General features: G+C 47.3%; 1 long non-coding RNA gene across 1 annotated transcript; it reads left to right on the top strand.

Annotated features, from left to right (window-relative positions):
* Positions 1–8,170: 8,170 nt before the first annotated feature.
* LOC147220551 (uncharacterized) lies at positions 8,171–9,048 on the top strand. Its single transcript, XR_015107904.1, has 3 exons — positions 8,171–8,203; positions 8,394–8,521; positions 8,660–9,048. It is a non-coding gene; the product is annotated as an uncharacterized LOC147220551 (long non-coding RNA).
* The last annotated feature ends 4,870 nt before the right edge of the window (positions 9,049–13,918 follow it).

Raw genomic sequence — 13,918 nt, 5'->3', positions numbered from 1 at the left:
CCGGGGCTTCCGTGGAAACAAATGACTGATAAAGTTCTCTCCTCCCCCCACATGAAGCCCTGCTTTCTCTCCTCCTTGTCTCCTGTCTTTCCCTCCATCGTCATGCTTCTTCCTTCATCGTGCATTCAATCTCATTTTCATTTCTCCATTTTTGTCTGGGCTGTATTTCTATAAACCCAAATCCTCTTCCTCTCACCTCCTCATCCTGACGCTCAGTGTGTCTTCATCCTATTCGTCATCCTCGTTCTCACCCCCTCCCCCGTCTGCGTCTCACTCTGTCCTACTTTTCTCAGCCCGCTATGAATTATGTGCAACCAGCTCGCTTCATGAAAGCGTTCTTCTCCTCCGATGAATAATAGATGTGGAGGTGAATAGAAGTGTAGCTTACAAACCGTGTTTACCCACAACGCCTCACACTCTGCGCTTTCTTCTGCTTCCTCTTCATGAAGGGACGCAGGGTTTCTGCTGCCCGGTCGCTGCTTTGAGGACTCCACGCCTTTTGATGCTCTCCAATCAGATGTTGGTCACCCCGTCGTTCAAAAACCCGAACTCTGACTCGGAATCTCCAGGTCTCCTGACTCAGGGCTGCAGCGTTTCCTCCAGACAAATGAAAAGAATATTTCATGGACTGTCTGCGTGTGTGTGTGTGCCTCATCCACCAACATTTGCCTTCTGGAGGAGCTTTGAGGCTCCTGGAGGAACTTTCAACCTCCCGGAGGAGCTTTGAACCTGCAGCGGCGAGGCTGCATGTGAAAGTGACATTCAGAATCTGTACATCTCCGTCTCCCATCGCCCAAATCATGAACCTTTCCTCAAGTCAAGTACTTGTGGAACCCCGGCCTTCTCGCTGTCGTGAATACGGCCATATGGAGAGTTGAAGACACCTCCTGAGCTCGTCCGCTGCGGTTACCTTCTGAGGTTACCCGCCTGTTGCATCATTGCATCGGAGGCGGAAGTTCTCGCTGACGTCATGCTGTGAAACTTCCTTCAAATCATCCCTTGGTAGAAGCACCGTTTTACTTTGGTCGTGGGATGTCGGCGTCTCCGCCGGACCCAAGATAGCGGCGCTTAGCAAAGGCACCCGGGACCAGGCGGCAGGCAGAAGACGGGCTGAGGATGGAGACTCGAGTTTTGTCATTTGAAGAAAAAGAAGAAGACGGGAATTGTGCGGAGTGCCTGTCCCTGCGGGGGAGCGCGGGGAAAACGAAGAGAACTGAGAAGAAAAAGGGAAGAGGGACGGAGAGAGAGCGGTTGAGCTACCAGAGCTGTCAATCATGGCAGAGATTGAGAGCAAGTTGGAGTGAAAGCAAAACTTTGAAAAGCAAAGAGGAACCAAAGGAGTGATGGAGTGGTTGAGAAGGAGGAGGGAGAGAAGAGTGAGGAAGAGTCTGGCCGCTCAGGATCTTTGTTCCAGAACGAAACATCTCAGTATCGGCAGCCGGAGCGGAGCCCGCTTTCTCCCCAGCCGGACTGAGACCGGCCTCCGCACATAAAAGCAGCAACACCTTCTTGATGTTTGGATCCCCCGAGGAGCTGCTCGGGACCAGACCTGCAACCCGCTCATCTTCAAACCCAAGATCAAACCTTTCTTTTCGCTTGTTCCGAATACCAACAGACCTTTTATTTTCCGTCTCTGCTCCTCAGACGAAGCCCAGATCATAGAGACGCGTATGGTTTTACCTCCTGCACCTTCATCACAGACTCCACGGTCACGTGTTGGAGGATCTCAAAACAGAACGCACGATCTCACCCCTTCCCCCGGACGGAGGTTCTACCGAGAGGACAGTGGGGAACCGGGGAACGCCGTTGGTGGGACTGCGGTGTCCGAAAGCTGGTGAAACCCCGACCGGTCTCCTGGGTGGCAGAGAGGTCCGGGCTTCCGTCTCCACGGACTCGGTGCAGGTCTTCTGGGGGAATGCTGAGGTGTTCCTCCCCTACAGAGAGGCCATCCAGCAAAGATCTGACCTGAGATGGACATCATACAACCAACCAAGGAGGTGGAGCCTTCTTCTCCACCCTGATGCCCCCCTGTACTCCTTCTCTTCCCTCCTCCTCTTCACTCCTCTTCACTCCTCCTCTTCCTTCCTCCCCCCAACAGGTTGCAAACCCACCTCTAATCCAAGCCCTTCATTAAATGATAAAGGCAGGAGTTAATGAGCTCTGCTGTCCATTCAGAGGGAGGATCAGAGCTGAGGAAGGCATGGAGGTGGAGAGCGTGGATAGAAGAGAAGATGAAGAAATGTGGCGGTCGGAGGATCCGAGAAGTTGATGAGCAGGGAACTCCGTGCAAACACTTCTTCAGCGACAGAAGCGACGCCACGTTTTGATGTTCTTGCATCGCACGAGGACATGGAACTACCCGACGCTAGGATGACCGCGTGTCCGAGGACACCGATGCACGCTTGGTGTGTATCCAGGAAGATCCCGGAGAACCCGGCGGTCCGGATCTCTGATGATTACTCACTCATGAATAGAAATCCAATCCTCATTGTTGATGCTAATTAGCTAATTAGTAAAGTTCGACGGAAGTGTCGCGGCTTAAAACTTGAACGGCTCAAAGGACTCCTGGCCTCCTGTGCTCGGTTCAGAGGCTCCAAGGAGAGCGTTGAGGACGTTCACCCATTCGCATTTCTGCCAGACGCACCGGAGCAGGAGGGTAGCAGTGGTGAGTGGTTAGCACTGCACTGCCGGTTCACCGGAAGAAGGTTCCTGGTTCAATTCCAACTAGGGCTTCCCTTGGTAAGGCTGGCGTTTTAACCCTGTGCCTGCCCGGGATCTATCTATCTATCTATCTATCTATCTATCTATCTATCTATCTATCTATCTATCTATCTATCTATCTATCTATCTATCTATCTATCTATCTATCTATCTATCTATCTATCTATCTATCTATCTATCTATCTATCTATCTATCTATCTATCTATCTATCTATCTATCTATCTATCAGTGAATGATACAAACCAGAAGGAGTTAGATGACCAACAACCTTCAAAGTAACAACTGTATTTGTCAAACTGATGCAGACCTGAATAACATCTGAGGACATCATGTGAGGAACACATGGAAAAGATGATTGCGGGTCCATCTGTTACCGAGGGCTTTTCTCCTTCAGCTAAGATGTCATTCCTGCTGAGTCAACCCGATGTTTGAGGGCTATTTGGTCTGCATTGTCCATGCTGAATGCGTGAGTGTGTGATGTTTGGAGGCCCGACTAAAAGGTTTTTCAGCTTCAGATGTCACCGGACGCCTCAGCAAACAGGCCTACGGCGCTGGTTCCCACGCCAACCCAACACGCACCCGTTCCCACGTGGGGAACGCCACTTACACCTGTCTCTGCCCCCCCGCCTCCGCAGGATGACGCCGGAATCTGTGGATGGCGGAGCTCCTCGCCTGAGCTTCCCCCCACCGCCGCCATGTTTGCGTGCAAACTTCCACTTAGTGTTGATGTTCACAGCCGTGTAAAGGCACGAGCGGCAGCGGGCCTCGGTGTGTGTTTTCACGTGCGCCTTCGACCGGCTGTGTGCACGGAACGGCTCATATTTTATTGACGTGCACTCCTCCGAGGGCGGCTAAAGCCGGCGCTGCATGTGCCTTCAGAGAGCCGTGTGTTTTGGCTGAAGGGAACTGTAGCAATCACACACAGATAAAAACATCACAATACAGAACACGGGGATACCGCCACACAGGAACAGACGTGGTCATTGGGAAGCACAGCACACACACACACCACACACACACCACACACACACACTAACACACACACACACCACACACACACCACACACACACACTAACACACACACACACACACACACACACACACACACACACACACACACACACACACACACACACACACACACACACACACACACACACACACACACACACACACACACACACACACACACACCACACACACACACACACACACACACACACCACACACACACACTCACACACACACACACACACACATACATACCACACATACACGTGCACAAATGCTGACTTTGCCAATCTCTGCAGATACAGGACGCTGCACGGATGCATGGTTTTCTGCAAAGATGAATCCACAGCGCTGTCGCCATCAGGACACAAACACAGCAGAGGAGGGAAGCCGTCCTTCATTGAGATGCATGTGCAAAGACGCCCTCCTCCTCTTTTTCCTCCTCTTCCTCTCCCATCCTCACCCTCTCCTCCTCCTCTTCCTGAAATAGCTGCCGAGTAAAAATCAGTCAATGCATTTCGATTCTTGTTATTTCCACGGCAGCTGTTTCTTCCTGCTCACATTCTTCACACTCGTGTTCGTTACCCCCTCCCTCCCGGACGGTAAACAAGGGAGATGGAGGAAATATCTATCAATTATTTTGATTCGGTTGCCCGATCGTCTCATTAAATAATGAAGTCACGTTCTCATTTAGGATGCAACCACACCGGTGCACGTGGACACACAGCTGATGAGTCGGTCAGCAGCGTCAGGGCCTCCACAGGCAGGATTCCGATGGCGGCAGCGTTTGTGCACAAAGTGCAGCTCCATAAATCCATAGAATACCAGACGTGTCTTTTTATAAGAGGAGATCCGGAGGTGACGGACAGAACGAAGACCCTCTGCGGTGGAGTCAGCGGCTCTGGCAGCTTCGTGAGTTTGACTCAAAAGAAAAAGGCGACAGAAAATCTCCCGTTATGATGGAAAAATAAACCAGCTCTCATACAGTTTCACAGCATTAGCAGGAATTTCTCTGATTTTTGGATGTGAAAAGTTCAACTATTAAAAAAAGGCAGCATCCTAAAACTGCCCACAGCTCTGAAATGAATCATTTTGGGTGGCTACATAATTATATTTTCAACAAAGCTAATCAGTTAATTACTCAACGGCAGCTCTCTGAAGACAGTCCTGTTCACTCAGAAAACAAACAAGCCAACTTCCACTTTCCTTTGTGTTTAGCATTCTTAAAGCTCCTCTGGCTTCACCTCGGTGCCGGCGAGTTTCACTGTGAGAAGACAGACGTTGGTCGGCAGGTGCTTTCATAACTAGGACGTAAACAATGGCAGCCGTTGTCACAAACAGATGCAGCTCCTCACATTATGTGTGCTGATAAATAATAGGTTCATCAATCCTAATAATCGCCTTCACCAGTAGAGACGGGGAGTGCATCTGGTGCTGCTCTGGCCAATGGGAGCTGTTTATACTGAGGAGGTCAGGGAGCACGCAATTCTCAATTGTCATCATTCTCAATAGATACCTCATGTCTCAGCATGTGACCTGACCTCAATCCTGATGTGTGTGTGTGTGTGTGTGTGTGTGTGTGTGTGTGTGTGTGTGTGTGTGTGTGTGTGATATGAAGGCATGTAACAAAAAAGTCACAACTCAAGTGATGAATTTGGAGAATGATGTGAATGGATGAGGCGTGGATGGAAGTCCCTTGGTGGGAGGGAGACATGACAACTCATTATTCAGGCCTTGTGTGTGTGTCTGTGTGTGTGTGTGTGTGCATATACAAGGACAGGGGATTCAGGGATGCCAGATGTCTTGTGAATTTAACAGAATTACAGAAGCACACCCACGATTTCCACGGTCTCCATGTTTGTTCACGTCTTCTCCATGAGTCTGAGATGTTTCTGGCTTGGCAGCTTGATCAGATGCTTCCTCAGATGTGGGGTGTCACTTCACCGGTGAATGCCCGATCCTTTTCCCTCCTCTCCGGATGAGCTCACAGTTGTAGAAAAGACTAGGTTGAGAAAAAGATGATTAAAGTATCCGCCTCACACCAGAAGGTCACTGGTTTGGTTTCTTCAGGAAGCCTTTCTGTTTGGAGTCTCCAAGTTCTCCTCGTGTCTGAAATGTTTCTCCCACAGAACACGCTGTGGATTTGTTGGATAGAAAACACATTCCTGGTTGTGATAATAGACTTGACTGATAATAGCTGCAGTCTCTTTCTCATTATGATGTCACTTTAGCTCAATTGTCGCTGTGCTTCAACATCATCACGTCTTTTATTCAGAGGATTCTTATTTTTCTTTCTTTGTGTGTGTGTGTGTGTGTGTGTGTATGTGTGTGTGTGTGTGTGTGTGTGTGTGTGTGTGGGTGTGTGTGTGTTTGTGTGACTCCTGAGAAAGTGTGAAGACTTTCTCTTACTGAGATGTATTTTATTATTACTATACCTCTCGCCAGGTATAGTAATAAGTGCACGGCAGAGAGATAAAATACACAGATCACGCAAGGGATTAAGGATACATACATTGTCTAATTCATTTAAATTCCATGTCCCTCTCGGGACTTTGGGGTGGACTCCTATTTCTGGGGCTGAAGTTGCAGAGGTTGTCAAAGAGCTCCTTGGTGGCGGGGTCCATGAGATCCGCCCCGGGCGGACCAGCTTTACACCCTTTGCAGGGTTCTTGACGGGGCATGGGAACTTGCCCAAGTAGTCTACGTATGATTTGTGTACCCGGAGAAGGCATTTGACCGAGTCCCACGGGTAATCCTGTTTGGGGGGCTCCAGGAGTACGGGGTACCGAACCCTGTCATATGGGCCGTTCGGTCCCCGTATGGCCGGTGTCAGAGTTCAGTCCTCATTGTCTGCTGTAAGTTGGACTCGCTTCCGGTGAGAGTTGGACTCCTCCAGGGCTGCCCTCAGTCACCCATTCTGTTCCAAACTTTTATGGACAGAATTTCTAGGTACAGCCGGGCGTCGAGGGTCTCTGCTTTTTGCAGATGATGTGGTTCTGTTTGTTTCATCGAGCCGCGATCCCAGGCACTCGCCAAGGAGGTTTGCGCCGAATGTGAAGCGGTCGGGATGAGGATCGGCAGCTCCAAGTCCGAGACCATGGTGCTCAACCGGAAAAGGCGGAGTGCCCACTCCGGGTCAGGGATGGAGCTCTGCCTCCAGTGGTGGAGTTCGAGTATCTCGGGATCTTGTTCGCAGGGGAGGAAGAGATGGAGAGGAAGATCGGCAGGCGGATCGGTGCGGGGTCAGCAGTGACGCCGGCTCTGCCTCGGTCTGTTTCGTTGATGAACAGGCTGAGCCAGAATTTACCAGAGGGACTATATCTCTAGGCTGGCCTGGGAATTCCTGGGGTTTACCCCTGATGAGCTGGACCGAGCGGCCGGGACAGGGAGAGTCTAGGCCTCTTTGCCTCCGCAATCCGACCCCAGAAAAGCGGCAGAAGATGGACGGATGGGTTGATGGTTCTTCGAGGTCATATTGAGGTCATTTTGGGGATCAAATGTATAAGGAGATCCTACTGACACAGATAAGAGATGTTCAGGACAGTCTGCCTTCTGTCAAGTATCTCAGGGGCAGCAGGGTTGAGTTTTAAAGGCTTTTTTCTCTTCAAAGTGAAATTGATTTGTTTTAGGAAATGAAACGACTTCTAGAAAATGTTGGCTAAAGTCAGACACCAGGAGTGAAATTTCGCAAGAATCTCTCAGCTGACAGCGTTCACCACCTGTTCACGACGATTTCGTAGCAGACTGCGTGAAGGAAACAGGCCGCCGCTGAATCTCGTCTCTTTGTCAGCCGGGAGGTGTCTGTACTGACGCGTTTCGGACCCGGCAGATCTGCATAAACCTGCATAAGTGGAACATGGACTGCTAGTTCTCCTGTAGAACTTTGGTCTCCAGTAAATTAGCTTCACCTGCCATTTGGGCATCGATAGAAGGATTCCCAGACCAGCGGCGATGCCAGGTCCGGTCCGATGGCAGAGCGACCAACCTCCGGCCGTGATGCTAGTCTGTAATTGTCAGCACGGTTGGTTTTTGGGAACGGTTGAACAAATGATCGTCTTACAAAGCTACCTGTGTTTGAATCTCTTACAGCTCGTCCTGGCTTCAGCCGGCAGATGCTGTTGGTTGAGAAATGGTAAGAGAGACCCAAATCACATGGAATGAATAAATAGATAAATAGATAATATATGTATATGTATATATATATATGTATATATGTATGTGTGAATAAATATGCTTCCACCCCCCACACATCATCCCTTTATCCCTCTCCAGGTTTGCTGTCTGCTGCGTCTCCCCGGGTGCCCCCGCCATCTGGAGAACTTTTTTCCTCCCTTTGTTTCAGCCCTCTGATCCCCCCCCGCGTCACTCCTACTTCGTTTCATCTTCTAAATTCATCCCTTTCTCTGTCCTCGTTCCCTCGTCTCCTGTCATCCGAGGCGAGCGGTTTCCTCCCGGCTGCTGAATCTCAGGTAAATACTGCCAGCCGCCCCCCCGCTTGCCGCAGACAGGCTCGTTGGCTCCGGACGCCAATCTTTTATTCTTCCTTTCATGGACAATTTCAATATCCTGTGTTTCATGATTTTGGTGAAATATATAAAATGCCTAGAAGATGCGATAGAAGCTCCTCAGCGGGTATGTTTATCATATTTTGTTTTCCAGGCTTTGGGGGAGTCAGGGGTACATGAACACAGGAGATACAGATGATATCAATTCCGACCATCTCACCATTGAAAAGAAAAAAAAAAACAAAATGAACTTTGACTTTAAGATGCACTTCCCTTCTCCAGGTACCTGAAATTGTAAATGTGTATGTAAGATTAAATCTAAAGCGTATCTCTATGTTTTGTCAATGCTATGGATTGAAGGCTGTGGAATCATTTCCAGTTCTTTATAACTTATCCTTTATTAATTTCTCTGCAATGAAGCCATCATGGACGAGCCATGAGCGGGTTTCTGCAGGGGAGCCGTGAGGGCTCAACAACCCTTGGACACACTAAGAGGAGCTGGGAATCCAACTGGGCATGTTGGCTTCCACAGATGATCGCTCGACCTCCAGCGCCACACCGCCCCCCTTCTCATTGTTCAACTCTTGTCTAAATTTGAATGTTTATATATATTACATATTGATTCATAAGAAGCAGTTTAATGGGTAAACAGAACTAAGATTCTGTTCTTATAAAACACAAATGAGAGGCCTCTATCTTCCTGCTTTGTGAAAACAGAAATGCCTGTGACACATCAGTAGTGGTAGATTATAAGCTAATTTCTTCAAATAATTAGACATATATGAACCCAAACTGCATTGACGAGTTAATGGAGCATTCATGAACAATCGTTATCGGATTTGATTAAAGGACTTTGCAACAGATATTGTCCCATTTATATGTTGCTTTACCTGCCAAACCACAATAAAGGATTGAAAAAAATAACAAACGATTCAAAGTGAATTTGAAACTTAATTGGATTCCTGTGAAGGAGACCTTGTTCTTCGCCTGCTGGTGATGCCGAGCGTCCCCTTCCCTTTCTGGGTCGATCTATTAAGAGTTTAGACCGACATGCTCGTCATCTGATTAATGCGTTCAGGTAGAACGTCTGAGATTGGAGGTCTCCAGGTGACATCCAGGTCTGGGTGACCGCGGTATATTAATGTCCTGATACCCCAAGGCTTCCATCTGAGCCTCTCCTATTTCTTCAATCCATCTGTGATGGCCTACTCCCAGTCACATGGTCCATTAGCAGAAGTCCAATTATCCTCTAATCCCTCAGGATGGTCAGACACATGAACACAGAGGGTGTTTGAATATGTTGATACAGTGTTATTATACCTTTTTTCATCCCCACTTACCAGGTCTTCTTGTCTCTGGAGCTCACATGAGTCCATATCCCATGTCAGCAGTCATGTGTGCTTTGTGCGCCACGTTTATTTTTTCATCATAATCATTTTCAAAAACATCATTGCCTGTGAAAGCATTATGGCCGCTGGCTTATGGATTCTCAATTTTTTTCAAGACCTATATTCTGTTATCACAGCACCGTGTTCGATAACAGCGCATGGTCCAGACGGAGGCCTGATCTGTCATGGGTTTGAAGGACCTCTATACTTTATTTTGAATCAGATCAGAGAAGTCGTCATGCCAACACAGCGGAGTCGCGGTGGAATGTTACCCGCCGCAAATGGTGACAGATGACAAGGTCACGATTGTTAAAAATCCACGTTGTCAATGGAGACATATCTGACAGACATGATGTATCTCAGGATTTTCCACAACAACTGAGCGCTGATCTTTGTCCGCGCTGGCTTCTCAGAAGATCAGCAAGTGACCTGCTTTTAACACCGGTGGCTAATTGCATCTATTAATTAGCCGGGTCCAGAGAGATTCACACCACTACAATGGTTTGTCAGAAGCGTTGCACATATATGTTGTATATGTCTCATTCTAGGTCAGTAACAGTACTTTCAGAGAAGTTGCTGTGTTTAGATGAGGGCGATTGACTGGAGGCAGCATTGGAAATTCTCAATCATGGGATGCAATCTTAGAAATGTAACAATAACACATGTGTTACAGGTAAATTAGTTGCAAAACAAAATGTGTTCATCATCAAATGATATCAGATTTTCAATGTTTTAGTCACATGGTTTTTAAAGGTTGAAACTTTGCTTTTTGCCAAAAAAATCCATTTAATCCTTGGACCTCTGCTCTGTCAAACCTATATGATGATGATGATGAGAGATGAGATGCACTTTAATTATCCCATGATTGGGATATTGTTTAGCAGCAGCAGCAAGACATACAAGGACAAGGCAGTGACAAGCTAGAAATCCAAGTAAAAAATTAATGGAATAAACAAAAGTATAACATATTTTCTAAAAACAAATAAATAAATAAAAAATACTTGAGTCAATATGGGATGTGAGGGTCCCTCACTGATGGTAAGATTAGGGGAAAGATGGCTCTATTTTACCACATTACTCAGTTACTCTGCCTAAGGTGTACAAGACAGTGGTGAGACCAGCGATGATGTATGGACTAGAAACTGTTCCAATGACCAAAAGACAGCAGGCAGAACTAGAGGTTGCAGAGATGAAGATGATGAGGTTCTCTTTGGGAGAGGATCAGGAATGAGTCTATCAGAGGAACAGCACATGTTAGATGTTTTGGAGAGAAGGTCAGAGAAGCCAGACTGAGATGGTTGGGTCATGGACAGAGGAGGGATAGAGAATATATTGGTAGACGGATGCTGGAATTGGAGCTGCCAGGCAAGAGGTCTGGAGGAGGACCAAAGAGAAGATTTATGGACGTAGTGAGAGAGGATATGAAGGTAGTTGGGGTGAGAGAGGAGGATACAGAGAATAGGGTTAGATGGAGAAAGTTGACTTGCTGTGGCGACCCCTGACGGGAAAAGCCGAAAGAAGAAGAAGAAGACGACTCAGTTACTCTGCCTCCGAGAAGGAGTGTGGAATGGACGCAAGGCTCCCTCTTGTGGGGAGAGGAGCTCACATGGAGAGCTCCAACATGCACATGGGTTCCACTGATCTCCTGTCACGCCTCTGGACAGGTGAACACCTTGAGTTGCTACCTTTGGGCCATTGAGAGTGAATGAGAGTGAAACTCGGCCGAGTTTGTTTTATTGCTCAAGGAGCGCAGACAGTTTGTCCCTGCGAAGGTCGGCTTCCGCCATTCCAGGACGGGTCTTTGAGGAGATATGCATTTGGACTTTTCACAGCTTTGTTTCATTCAGCCATTCCCGTCTGGGTCCAGTGCTCAACAAAGATGTCAATGTCCACATATTTAGACAACAACCATTCATTCATTCATTCATAAGGAGCAATTTTCCAATTTTTTCTAATGAACCTGCATGTTTTTAGGACAGTGGGAGGAAAGCGGAGAACCTGGAGGAAACCCACGCAGACACGGGGAGAACATGCAAACTTCACACAGAAAGGTCCCCTGGTCGGATCCAGCCAAAGGTCCTTGGTGCTGTGAGGCCGAAGCGCGAACCACTGCGCCACCGTGCCGCCTCACCCGTGAAGTCATCAACTAAAATACTGCAGAGACATTTAGTATGGCCAAAACCGCTCGTTTTGGAGAACCGGAGAGACGTGGGAGTTTGAAGTTTTTTGTCAAAAGAGGCTTTCTTCAAAATATATCCCAAACCCACAGAGACGGGTGCTCAATTTCCTACATCGCGCTCAAGAGTAGTTCATCTTGAGACTTATGTTAGATGTTTGACCCAGTTCATACAGACGGGCTTCTCCTAACGTCGCTGAAAAACAGCACGTTAGCGCCTCCCTGTGTTCAACCGAACCACCATCACAGGAGGAGGTTCAGATCTGTAGCACTCAAGTTCACCAATTCATAGTGTGAGGATGAATCTTTCAGTCCTTCTACAACGGCAGACACCAAACTAATCTGCAGAAAATTTAGACTTTAATGAAGATGGCTGTAAAGTCAGTACTTTCACAGGAACACTATTTTTAATTTAGAAACCACAGACAGCAGATCTTAGCATGTTTTTAAATTGGACTCGAGTCTGGTAAACTGACACAATATAAAAGCATCATAGTAATATGATTGATTGCAGTTTTATTACCCATAAAACGCTTACTTGAGTTATACTTTCTGATCAATGTTTCCATTGTACACAGTTATGATGCTAAATGTCAATAACACCATGTGTCTTTGCACACTGTCTTCTTCTAATGGACTGTGGAGGTTCTCAGTCATCCAGGTCACGCTGAATTCCTGTCGAAAGAATTGTCATTCTTGTCTTCTTGTCTTGGCAACTGGACTTGAATGTCTTCACTTGAAGATGTTTCACCCCTCATCCGAGAGGCTTCTTCAGTTCTGAACTGAATACATACACACACACACACACACACACACATATACATTTTATAGCTCTTTATGTCCCTGGAAGGGTGACCCAAGGCAAACAGGTCCTGGGTGAGGACCAGACAAAATGTAGCTCAGAAGACCCCTCAATGAAGAAAACCATAAATGGCCCAGGCTCTCCCGTATGCAGTTCACTGGGGATAATAGCTGGAGCCGGGCCCGGGGGCAGGGCTTGATGGCGAGCGCCCGTTGGCCGAGCCTTCACCCATTGGACTCGGCCGGGCTCGGCCCAAGAGGTCAACGTGGGGACCCACATAGGAGGGGCCAGGCCAGGGGAGTTGTCTGCACCTGATGTTGGTTTTTGGTTTGTGGATGTCGAGGGGAGGGGAGTATCATGATGATGATTCTGCTGATTGCCAGCACCTGTTTCCCTCTCCTCAGTCCCCCTGATTGTGTTCACCTGTTCCCCAAACAGAGGCATAAATATGTTGTACGCGGCTGTCGCTTTCTGTTGCTCTGTTCTTGATGCCATGTCTGCTCTGCATGCCTGTTTCCACTGAATAGAGGCCATGTTTCTTGTGTTGATGGCCAGCTTTGATTGTTTCCTCCTGGTAGAGAATGACCTGTGTTCATCATTCTAACTGGTTCAGTTTTACTCTGGCTTCCTGCTGTGTGGAAAGTCTGGACACCCTTCTCACCCAGTGTAACAGCTTATAATGTGTCAGTGAAATTACTGGTATGACCACACCATTGTGAAATTTTGTAAATGAATTTCTGTCCTGCTTGAGTCATTACCTTGTGTATTTTGAGGACCGCTATTTAATTTCAGTTTTTTGAATAGAAGTTAGGCTGGCAAACAATAAGGGTCATGGGCTCTTACTTCTGTTGTCTTAATTCCACATGTCTTGGTTTTGTCTGTCTTTTCCAAATTCAAGGATACAAGAGCTGTAACCTCATCAGTTAAAAAATACTCCATACTCCAGTTTGGGAATGAGTGGATCTTAATCTATGGAAGGAAATGCTTCTGTTCTTATGGGAGACAGGAAAGCAAAGTGGAGAAAGGGTTGTGTATTGTACACCTTGTGTTGAATTGTATAGGATGTTTCAAGGAACCTAGCTGTCATGCACAGAATAGATGATATCCATTTCTGTCCCCGTGTGACTAGCGTTTGAATTCAGGCACTTAGTGAATGACACTGGCTGTGCATAAAAGGCTTTTGTGTACTTTAAATATGGGTTGACCTTCTGGCTGTTGTAGTTTGACAAGTGTTGTTTCTTCATTCCTTTAGAGAAGTGACTCTCGTTTGGAATGCATTTTAAATGCTTCTATTTGTTGGAAGCATCTTTTGA

This window comes from Fistularia commersonii, chromosome 23 (genome assembly GCF_037954325.1).
Source record: "Fistularia commersonii isolate RoL2024-O1a breed Wild chromosome 23, RoL_Fcom_v1.0, whole genome shotgun sequence".
NCBI classification, from domain to species: Eukaryota; Metazoa; Chordata; class Actinopteri; order Syngnathiformes; family Fistulariidae; genus Fistularia; species Fistularia commersonii.
The sequence above is the reverse complement of the archived record's forward strand: the minus strand, read 5'-3'. Positions and strand labels throughout refer to the sequence as shown.